The sequence below is a fragment of the Pieris brassicae genome, chromosome 2 (assembly GCF_905147105.1).
Source record: "Pieris brassicae chromosome 2, ilPieBrab1.1, whole genome shotgun sequence".
Taxonomy (NCBI): domain Eukaryota; kingdom Metazoa; phylum Arthropoda; class Insecta; order Lepidoptera; family Pieridae; genus Pieris; species Pieris brassicae.
The window spans coordinates 5828752-5839939 of record NC_059666.1 but is presented as its reverse complement, the minus strand read 5'-3'; the positions used below and the strand labels follow the sequence as shown (position 1 = coordinate 5839939).

Genomic DNA, 11188 nt, shown 5'->3' with positions numbered 1-11188 from the left:
CAATAACCCAAAAATACCGAGATCTTGGAATCTGAAATTGAAATCTCTAGCTCTATTATTTTGAAACTTATGACCACTAAAGTGTGACGTTGCTCTAATAGAAAACATCCAGGGTTAGTATGTTTTGTATATTATGTAAACAATATAATATATTAAGTATAATTGAATTGAAAAGAGACAACTAAATCCTTATCCTAAGTAGTGAGAGTCTAAATCCATGACTTCAACTTCAATGTGTTTAACCAATTTTGTATACGTGTAAGGCTTGAAGTTGTAAAAAAACAGTCTTGGTCGGTGGTCAAAATACTCTAGCTTTTCTCGCCATTTTATTCAATTATTCAAAAACCTTAAAATGTTAAAGATGTCTGCATTTGTAACGTTTTGTGCGTGTTCGAAATATGAAAATTCGGCCGAGGAAATTCCTAAGGACGTCAGTTGACGCACCGTACGCGTGCTGATGAGTTGTGTCTATGCCGATCGGAGCAAGTTTCGCGCGTAAAAGTTCACGTTCACGACGTGCTTGAACAATTCTTAATTAAAGGTGTATGGTCTGTGTCTTTCAGTAATTTGTGTTCCGTTGGAATGTGTAAGTATATATTTATTCCATAATTATTTCATTGTTTTTTGGCTATTTTAGTAGTACCTTTGATTTTTTTAAATTAATACAAAATTGTAATTATTTTAAAAATTAACGAAGTATATTAAGCGTTTATTTTTTCTACGTAGTGCTTAATTTTTGATAGTTTTAGTAATAAGAAATCGAGCCAAAAATAAATAAAAGCAATAACTTCAATTACTTTGTAAAATGAACTAATGTATCCTACGTACCTACCTACTTGAAATAATTTGGATTCAGTTATGCGAAATAAATGCAACGAAGAAACGTTAAGTAGTGTGTGACAGAAAAAATAACTTTGACATTAATTTATTATGGATATATATTTAATTCGCAATTTTCGCAATATCGTAGAAATATTATATAAGTCTTAACATTCAAAATGTTCCATTTTATAATTGGAAAAATAATTTAAAGACATTTTTATTCCCAAAGCTAGTAAGTAGGAAAATTGTGCCACTGTTAGCAGAATAAAACGATTCACATACAATATTAAATATGTATTTAATTAAGAACATGAAAGGAAAAATAGACAAAACCTTTCGTAGCGCCCACGTAGAGTTCTACAACCTTTAAACATAGCAGCTACAGTATTCTACTACAAATCATAATATTTTATACATATCATAAAATTGTAGTAGGACGATCGCGATTTACCTAGTTCGTGGTTCATCATCATTTTTTTCTTCTTGTGGTGCCTTTCCAATTAATTATTATTTGTCTATCTCCGTATTCATTGCCATTCCAAACAGTTGTTCAACGGACAACCCCCGTCCACTCTCGGATATTCAAGCCATTTTGTGCCTACCTCGATTGGGTTTACCCGCAATTTTGTCCATCATTATTGTCTACAAAAGAAGATACCGCTGGTTACGGAGGATATGCTCTGATTTTCCTGTGGAAAAGAGCACATAACAAATCTGTGACGGAATTAAGTTCTGATAAGAGTAACAATATTGTTTTATTTTGTACGTTTTAATATTTTTCTAAACGTACTTCAAAAGTATGTTGATTTCATTAGAGTTTAAAACTATATCTTAGTGACAGTGATTTTCATTTATACGTAACAATAAATATGGAATGAACGTAATTAAGAATAATAAGAGCAATTCAATAACAACAATTTACAACATTATTTACCGAGGTAGATATTGTATAAATATGTCCTCTCTAGAATTGCAAAAGTACTGATTAGATGAACTCGGGCTGTTCTATGAGTAGGAATATACTTTAAAATCATCATCACAGTTTAATTTTTAGTTACCGAAAGAATCTTGTTTACACACGAAATTTAGAATCCTTAATAGATCGGCCCACTCAAATATAATCCAATTAAAAAAAATACATAAATAAACTGTAAATTTTTTTTGGCTTCAAATAAGAACATTGATAATGTTTTATAAAATAGGTTACTATTAGCAAATTACAAGTGGTGCTACATACTTCTTAGTTGGCCTCAGATTTCAGTATCTTTCGTGATCATTTATTGTTCTTAATAAGCAGCAAAGTGATCAGCCTCCTCATTTGACAAACGCCGTGAATGTGAAGGCGTGTCGGTTTCCTCGCGATGTTTTCCTTCACCGTAAAATGCGGAAAGAAAATTCCATCGTCCGCGATTCTAATTCCGACCTTAGTATTGAGAGGCGACTAGATCAAAACTGCCTATTCCAGGCACGTTTATTACGCTTAAGCTTAGAACAATATTAGAGCAACTTTTGATAATATTTTTGTTTCCGTGTAATCGTGAACAAAAGGTTCAGCATTAGCAAAATATTTTTACGCACGACGTTTTTGTCAGACGACGCAAATATATCTTCCAACACGTAACATTTTTCAGGACATTTCAATGCATAAAAAATAAGCGATAAATAAAAAATAATATGATTCTTGCTTGTAAGACCACTTTAGTATTTGAATACGACTAACGTAGCAACTTTTTTAAATTACTTTACGTCGCACGTTACAATTTATTACGTTAACAACGTACGAAATAATAAACTGCCGCGTAAAATAATATTTATACATTGACGGCGTCTTTGCTTGCGTTAAAATCATACTTTAATTGGCCTATATAATTTATTTCATATTTTCAGGGTTAGGGATATAATTTTCAGTTTTATTTGAAATTCAATTCGAACGATTATTGGACGTCGAGGCAGAATACGAAATTCCACTCACATCACCTCCATCCATTGATGTCCGTCGTTCCACAACTGAGCGTTTTTAATGCAATTTTTTCCGCCTACCACGATGTCAAATCAGCCCACTGAAGTATTTCCGAAACATTTCGACTTAGGGTCCTTCAAGCAAAGAGCATAACATAAGTAAAAATATAGATTAATACAACTGTAGTATTACTTTCGTTTAAAGGAAGTTGGAACATGGGTTAAGTGTGATCATATTGGGGTTGGAGACATGTTGATGTTTCTTTCCAAGAAAATAATGTATTCTATCCTATTATTAACAAGAAATTGGAGAACAGGAAAAACATATATTGGTTATTATGTAGTAAAAAAAGAACCAATATAAAGACGGGAAAAAATCTATTCAATTATACATTTTATCGCGCTTCGTGCAAATAAATGATTTTATCGATAGTTAAAAAGCACTATATGTTATTTAAAAATTCACATTTCACCTCGAAATTGATAAGTCTTTAAAAGATGGATCAACAAGGAACCAACGTCTAAAAAGCTATACCATAGACCTAAAAACCTCATATAGAAAACTTTCAAAAGGATAATAAAAAAGGTTTTCCCAACCTCTTTTCACGGAGCGTGTCCTTGAATAACGTTTAGCTCTGGGAGTAAAAGTTATTACAAAGTTACACTAATATAAGCCTATTTTCCGAGACAGGTTGTTGACCTCTATAAACTTTAGATTACTTTTTTACTGTTATGGTAATCTGTGGGTTTAAATGGTTATTCCAATTTCGGAAACCGTGATCTGTATCTATGGCTATTGAATTGTATGAATCATAAACGTTGTTACAAGGTTACAAGACTATTGACAAAAAGATCTTTTAAAGTCCCATCGTCATATTACATCGATATAAGATATTTTTATATTTTCAGATCAAAATTTAATGTAAACGTATACTGCCCTGCTGGATATATGATATGGAGCAATGTGCATACTATGGCCTAGATCTTAATATAATCACAGGAAGAGGGGTCACTCTGGCCTGCCAATCATTTATTGATCCTATAATGTCGAAGTGTAGATGGTACCTAGCGTTCCATCTGAATATGGTTCATGTATATATAAATCCTCTTCTAACAATTTATTTCTAATATTTTAAAGTAGTGAGTATAAAAAAGACAAATATAATATTCTATATTGTGCTGGTAGAGATGCAAGGGCCGCAATCAAATAAATCTTGTTGATTGGACGATAAATTCAAACTTATAGCAAGTTTCAATTTAGACTAGCAATCTATCTACTGGTATATGTTTGTATATAATTATTGACGTTCTCGTAAAACATAGATGAGCGTACAGAATGTCCTGGTTTGGCGTATGCTTAAGAATTGTTGGTGCTCGTACCATAGTCTGTAAGTTACTTTAACAAAACCAACCTTACCTATACGTATGTTCTTATCTCAATTTTACTGGACTATTGGGAAGATTTTAAACTGTAGAACGTATAAATTTTTTTAATTCTGTTAAGCAATGACTTTAAAAATCAAAATAAACATTCATAATTTGTCTGTCTAGTTTGAACTAACAAAATCAATATTTTTCAGTATATTAAAAAAGTGATTTTTAAAAGTTACCTTACTCAATAAATAAATACGCGCCCTAGATTTGAGAACTGGTAGTTATAGTTAAATTAGAAGTATTTAGGCATTTAATATGTATTTCTTTATTGACGTTCATTAATGCACATTGAATAAATGATTTTGAACTTTGATTATTTTTTTAAGCCAACGACGCTTTTTTTAATTATTTTTATGGATTTCTCTCAATAACACCTTATTTTTCATACATTAAAGTCTTGTAAGGGGTGGATATATTTCCACATCGCATGTTATCAGCCTTCTGTAACTTCCAAAAGTTGACCTGAGGCCCTCAATAAATCTCGGAGTTGGGTCATACTATTATTATTTATTAGTATAAATAAATTATGCAAACTTAGCATTATTCGTACGAAATATTACAATGTTACATGTTTCAATATTCTCTAATTTTATTAAGGAGTTCTCTAAGTTTATTAATCGTAATTCAGGGTAAAGTCCTAAACGCATGTTAACCCAAGTGGATGTATATAATATACTTGTAACACTTGGTCCAGTAATAAAATGATTAAGTGCCTTAACGATTTTATGATTTCCGTTTATTTTTATGAACGCACAATTCCGTGAATTACGCCCGTTAAATACTTCAATATAAGCTTGTCACGATATAATTCGGCCAATCATGAAGCCAATGACTTATTTTGATTAGCATGGCACAATGCCTGTGATTTTATACAATTTATGCCTAAGTATGAATAACGACAAAATCCTCCGGCTGGCAAGGCATACCCATGTATTGACAAAAGGAAGATGTTTTAAAAAGTATTTTTTACGAAGTGTTGAAGTGGAAACTTCCTTTTTTTGATTCAACTTATCTTTGAACACGTTTTTAACACTAACTGTATGAATGTAAATATTATTAATTATTTCAACTAATATTGGCCTCCGTATATTAGAAAATCTTGTCCAGAATATATGACAAGAGCAATAGAAAATGTATGAAAATGAAAAAGAAATGCATTGTCTTATGAGTTTTTAGGAGTTTATCGACGACGCCGTTGTATAATATTAGCTGTAAACTTAACTTTGGTTTTATAATTGTATTATAAAAGAATGTAAAATTTCACCTGTTTAACTAAAACACTTGATAGAAAGAGACGAAATATTAAATTTAACGTAAAAAGATTTATTTTTTATGAATGAGTTTGTTGTCAAACTGTGCAACGTATCCTCATCGATAACCTTGACTAAATTTGTAGATTTATATTTAAATTATATAAAGTAAACTACTGTAAGTAGTAGTAATACAGTTCAAATAAAATCTCGAGAAAATCTTTAAAATTGTGTCATCTCAAATTTGTTCTACAACCGTAAATATTAACGGTGACCACTAAGATCATCTAACTCGACAAATTTAAGATTTATCAGTTGTTGAAATGTTAAGCTGGTGATATATTCGCCACTACATCAGCAATATGTCAGCGGCTTATTTATTTCAGTGTTCTTCAATAAATCTTAAAATCCGTAGTCCGCAGATCTTTAGATCATCTTTAGTGACACGCGCGAACGTTTATAAAATATATTATATAGTAAAAGCTACATTCATGCGGAGACTTCGGCTTAGGTATTTAATAACGTTTTAAGTGTCTGTTAAACCCTACATTATACCCTATACTATGTTACCTGCGAAGGGCTACCTGATGTGTGAAGTGAAAAATAAATATGTTATTACTTTGGTATGTGTGTGTACCACTACTATTGAAAAGTATTAAACGCTGAAGTTGGCGTAAAATGTATGAAAAAAAATTTGCGTAAGCATTTAACACTTACCTATATTTCATTGGTATTTAAAACTCATGATAGGAAATGATTTCATCGCAGTAACAGAGAAAGTAATTAAGCAATTAGTAAGTTATAATTACCCACTCTACGGTACCTTAGGAGTTGTCGGGGTCCTAATAAATCTTCGAGTGTAGCATGGCCTACATTGACTTATAGCTTTTCTTCTCCTTATAAATCATAGCAAATTGGCACACGGTGTCCTCCATCTAAAAGGATCTACATTTAAGTTTAAGCTTATAATGAAGGGCAAATTCAAGGCAAGAGACCGCCTGGTAGAAGAAGGAGGCGTGGTGGAACTCACGGGAGTGGATCGGCATCACATCCGCCGAGGAACTGCCTAGACTACCGCAATATATCCGACAATTTTAGTTGTTAACAGCCAGCTTTTACAAATAAAATGGTATCTGAAGACTGAACAATAATTAAAACACGGTTTTAAATATATATCATATGTGAAATTGAATAGCAAGCGTTTAAGAAGTCGAAATAATATTTAGAATCGGAGACGGAAGTTAAATCGAGTTTGCTGGTACATACAAAGTTTAGTAAAGTTCTACTGTGCACAGAATGCAAATATCAAGCGAACTATGTTTTGTTGCTTATAGCATAGTGACTTTGCCTGCATATGGTAAGAACTTATTTGTACTTTTATTCGACTCCACGCAAAAGCGTGGAAGCATGTATGTCAAACCGCAGATTACAACATTTAATAAAACGAAATTAGTCAAGTTACACTTTTATAAAGGAAGCCCTGTGGAATTAAAAAAAAATCTTTATTTGTTTAGCTATATGTACAATAGAATTCAGATTGAGGCCTTCCTAGTAAGTCAGAGACCTGTGACCGGGAAGCTTCGCTCTTCTTTAAATTAACAAAGTTTCAACAAGGCTAACCAACAGAATTGGTTTTAAAAACGAGAGTACTGTAAAAATAATAAATATATGAATATATTATGATGAGTATGTAATTGGGTGTTTTTGTGGAAGACGAAACAACAAATGTGTGCGCATGTTGCATGAAAATATGGAATAAGGAATAAATTATAGTAGAGGATTTAACAATGCTTCTGTTTTGTTATAGTTGAGTGTACCGAGCCAATGGTTTAAAGTTGTTTTACATTTGTGGTATGTAAGGTTATGCAAGCTAAGGGTTTTATTTAAACTATTATAGAGATAAGCTGAGCGAACCTCAGGTTTTGTATTTCTATAGGAGCCGTAAGAAGCTGCTTGTTGCCTAAGAAATAAAAAAATATTTGTTTATATAAAACCACGCGTAATAAGTATTTCAAAATACAAGTCTGTGGTTTTGAAAATTTGTTTGACATATTCATACAAAAGATTCGCTTCCCAAATATAGTTCCAAAAAACTATATACATCGCAAAAACCTATATGCCTTTATGAGCCCAGTTTCCGTTTTCTTGTTACATTGTTTTACATTTTTACGTCATTTCCGATATACTTTCTTCGTAACCTTTATATGTACATCATCATAGAGGACTATATGGGGTATTGTTGTTTATACAATCTGGTTTATATACTATAGACTATACTGAGGGTTGTAAATGAAATATCTTATCTTGTTTGTGTCAAATCAGTTTTGCATATATTTCGCGATTTACAGATTCAATCCGACAGAGAATGAACTCCGAATCCTAGCAGTATAATATTGAATTCCGATACGAAATATGCTTTTATCGTGATTCTCTGGGTGTTTATGACGATGCGATATTTCAGAAAGTAGAAACCCGACTAAAATATATGTGTAGACACTTGACATTATTGGCGGTAAAATTTGTGGCATTCTAAATTTAAAAAAGGAACTACAAGAAAAGCTAAATTCTAACCAAACTAAATATATTTAACACCGAACTAAACTGTTCTTTTAGTTATTATAGAGGAGCTGACACTAGCAACCATGTTTGTTAAAAGGGTGTTCTAATGTTGTATTATTTAAGAGAAAATGCAAGATTCGGTAGTTAATTTAAAAACAACATTAGTATTATTTATTTATAATAACTTTTGTAACTTAAAAAAAATTAAGGTATAAATAAATGTATATATTTATAATACTCTCTACATATTAAGTTTAAAGAATAAATTATCCTACCCACAGTCGGTTTTCGCCTTTTACCATTTCCAATATTGCATAACATAACATTAATACGTTATAATTTTAATATTTAAAAAATACTCGATAACTATTATAGTCGAAGACCGATTTGAAAAGTATGCTGTATCAGAATTATTCAAAACTGGGTAAAAAACGTTAAAACAACATTAGCAAAGGAATTACTTGCAAGTGTTATCGCTAACTTGCGACATTACTGCGATTATCTCGAACGAGTTTGCGAAATAAACTCAAGGCAAAATCACCCCTATTTCTTGAACAGTGAGATTTGTAATTCTATAAAAGTGTTAATGTAGAATGCCCCGTCGATAATTATGTCCCTGAAGGAAACTTTGAAATACTAACTGCGATAAGATGGTTTTTCAAGTAAATACTTCAGTGTTGCGCTCATATGTTAGGGCTTAAAAAATCCCTGTATTTTTCGTCATTAATAATTTTCTTCGAGTCTTTTAAGCTAATAAACGTACCGCAATTCGTTAAATATTCGAACTAGCCATAAATTAAATGCATGTCAATAATTTTTTAGTGTTGTGGCGCTGCATACGAATGACATTATTGGAATGTAGTGCCCGTAAAAATTGAATATATATGATTTATTAAGTCAGACGTGGAGATAAATGTATAAATATTAATCTTAGGAACTTGTCTGCGGCTATACAAATATTCAGGTATACAATATCTGGTATTAAATATTCCCATAAATAGTTGAATTTTTTCATCTATCCTTTAGCTTTTCTTAAACGGATATATTTCTTCTTTAATCGTGTATATACAGTTGCTTAAGCACATTAATTAAATTTACAATTCTTTCATTACGAAACGCTGGACCTATAAGACAGACCGCGTTTAATCGAACATTACACAGACAAGACTACTTGTAAAATGTGCTAATAAACGACCCCGAAATACTATATTATGACTTAAATAACAAAAGTAATCTTTGATGAATCTGGTGCCTTTATCTTAGCCGTCCATCTGATGTCACTGGTATAATTAAAAGGATGTCCAAAGTAGGACAGTGTAGGAGGGACATTTGCATAAAAATAGTTATATACCCTTAATATTTGTTAAGAAAATGTAATGTTGTACATACAGACTTCTATTAATCAAGGGCTCTTAGTTTATTTTGAAACGTATTAATACATGTAGAATTTAGTGTTTGTTTAGCAGACGATTGTCGAGTCAATGTGCCTATAAAATTAAGTGATATTCTTGTTAAATGTTGACGTTTATTTTATTACGTCTTCACGTTTTATGTGGTAGGCGATTGGCGAATATGACTAGCTGCTTATATATATTATAGTAGTGACTATATTTTTTTTTACTGCAAATCTGATATTTTGGTCGTACGAAAATAAAAAAAATATAGGACATTTCTGTAAACACGGAATAGATTCAGCTGATTGTAGAGAATGCGTGTGCGTAAGCGTGTTTGTTGCTATATACCGAGCCACGTAATTCAATAATATTACTTAACCCCTAATTGGCGGGTTATGTTATGGGTTAAATCGGCGACACTAACATAAAATTAGGTAGGAAACTTCAATACTTCTTTTTCTGTTAGAATTTATACGTTAAGTAAAAAAATATTTTCGATGCTAATGTAAAAATCCTTGTATTTTCATAAAATAGAAATAAATAAATCGGAATAGCTTTATTCACTATCCAAGTTCAGGAGATATGAAACCCACGTCAAACTTATGACATCTTCGTTTTCGCGTTGACATTAATAATCTCTTTGTTTTCCATTTAATAGCTCTAAAACGGATTTATTTAATGAATCCATAAGAATTGCATTCTCAACATTTTAAAAGCAATTCAAAACTTGCTCTCACGAAGCGTCGGATGTTAAATGAGGTTCTCTACAGAACTTGAGCTGAACTTAATCCTAAATAACCCATTTTCTTTGGCGCAATTTCAAGTCAAAGCCTGAAATAGACTTTTGTTGGTTGTGGGAAAGGGAATTTTAAAACGTTGTAGATCGGTTATGAAAGGTCGTGCATAGTATTATATATCTTTAAAAAATCATAAAACCCTTGTGTAAAAGTGTATAAATGTGTAATAAGTTTTGTCAAAGTATTTTCACCACAAATTCAAGAAAGAAGTTTAAGAGTAATTTAGTATTACTAACAGTATTATAAGACTCATAATAATTGTTTTAATGTGTAAGAAATAAGTATTTTATAGCTTAAATGGTGTTTTGAGAAACTTTAAATGTACAGTCTAGATTATAGACTTGAAGACCTTAAACAGACAAAAACCATAAACTAATATTATTATTTTTGGATTAACAAATAATTTTGCTAATCCTAGGAACACTATATTACATTTTCTAAAATCTATTATGCTAATTAAAATACGTTTACAATATAGAGAGATTTCAGCCTTTGCATTAAATAAAAAGGACGAAAAGTTTGTCAGTATAGAGATATGTGACAAGCGTAAGTACTGTTATACTAACATACATTTTATCCATACAATTTTTAGGTCATGTCTGCAAAAGACTTTTGTCTATGGTCCCAAGGGTTTTAACATATCTGTGACATTTGGCAACTCTTGCAGCGCATGCGGTTTTGGCCCCATTCATTTGGCTTTACTAAAGTTTTGAGGAAAATTTTATTTTCTATATATATATTATATTCTACTAGTGGTTAAAAAAAAGTATCGTATACCTAAAATTTATATACAGAATAAATTGTGCAGTATTGCAGATAGCAAGGCATTTACCACAAGGTATTTTAAACCAATCATTATGCAAAGTTTACTATATTTTACGGCTTTCTGTATTTATAATTCTATAAACATTTATTGCAGTATTTTATTGGTATTTGTAATTTTATTGATTTCACGATTTTAAGTTAGTATAGT

At 31.2% G+C, this 11188-nt stretch overlaps 1 protein-coding gene across 2 annotated transcripts in view; it reads left to right on the top strand.

The window, feature by feature from the left end:
- The first annotated feature begins 454 nt into the window (after positions 1-454).
- LOC123720655 (thyrotropin-releasing hormone receptor) overlaps positions 455-11188 on the top strand; it is a 44028-nt gene continuing 33294 nt past the window's right edge. For both annotated transcript variants that reach the window (XM_045677357.1, XM_045677358.1), the window contains exon 1: positions 455-586. The gene's annotated coding sequence lies outside the window, so the exon portion shown is untranslated. The remainder of the gene's footprint in view (positions 587-11188) is intronic.